Raw genomic sequence first — 1,094 nt, 5'->3', positions numbered from 1 at the left:
AGATGCGCAATTCACTTGATTTGGAGCTCGGCAATTTAAAACGAATGTAAAGGCCACTCTATTTTGCAATCTGCAGCTATATATCTAGGGCAGCTATTTCTTTCTGTTTGAAAACCGATGACAAATCCAAGATTAGAGACGTTGCCTGACGTCCCACAGAGCCTTCCCCTTTTGTGAATCTAACCAATCAGCCTACAGTGCGGCTAGCCAGCTGTCTATTAACCAATCAGATGCCAAAACGCTTTTTCAGTGCACGTTTTGAATCTTTAGGAAACAGTGGAGAGCAGTTTCATTTGGATCGCGCTCCGTTGTACAGCGATAAAGCGATCGAGGCAATTATATGTTTATGTGCTGTTATAAGTCAGACTTCTGAAAACATGAGGAGAAGGTAGGTAACAGGCTTCATTCTGATATTGTGAATAGGTTAACTAAAGTATATTATCGACTAGCTAACATATCCTAACTGTCTAGCTAGCATAGCTTACTTTGCTAACCTATCGATAACTGATGTTTACGTATTAACGTTAAATGACTACGTTTACTGTAACCACATTAAGCCAACCTAGGGATATTTGCACGTTCCTGATTGCTACAAATATCCAACTAGTCAATTTAACGGTGCTTAATAGCCAAATTACCTGTTGCTGCCAAGGTGTTGTTAACGTTATTAGTCTCTTAGATAACTATGGTTGTGGTGGGGGTTAGCCAGTTAGCTAACTTTAACTTATCGTTAATTCAATTGGCAGGCAGTAATGACTAACATCATGGACCTTTGGAAAACATTTCTTCAGGACAGTCATTAAGCTATCGATATTTTGTTTACTAGCAAGCTAACAGACATGCAACGTTAGGCTACCGTTAGCCTAGTTAAAGTGAACAAGGGACTTATCATACCTCTAACGTTTTTAGAACGAAATTATGCAGTTAACCGCAGTGTTATAAATAATTAACTTATTCTGTAAATATTAAATGTTGTTTGTGATCGCGTGTTTACGCACAGAAACGAGCGTTTAAAAAAAAAAAACTGGTTTGGTTGGTTTCCAGTGAGGTGCATGCAACGGAATCAGTGGCGTGCCTGAATAAGGCGTTGAACC

The sequence above is a fragment of the Sprattus sprattus genome (assembly GCF_963457725.1).
Source record: "Sprattus sprattus genome assembly, chromosome: 7".
Lineage (NCBI taxonomy): Eukaryota > Metazoa > Chordata > Actinopteri > Clupeiformes > Clupeidae > Sprattus > Sprattus sprattus.
The sequence above is the reverse complement of the archived record's forward strand: the minus strand, read 5'-3'. Positions refer to the sequence as shown.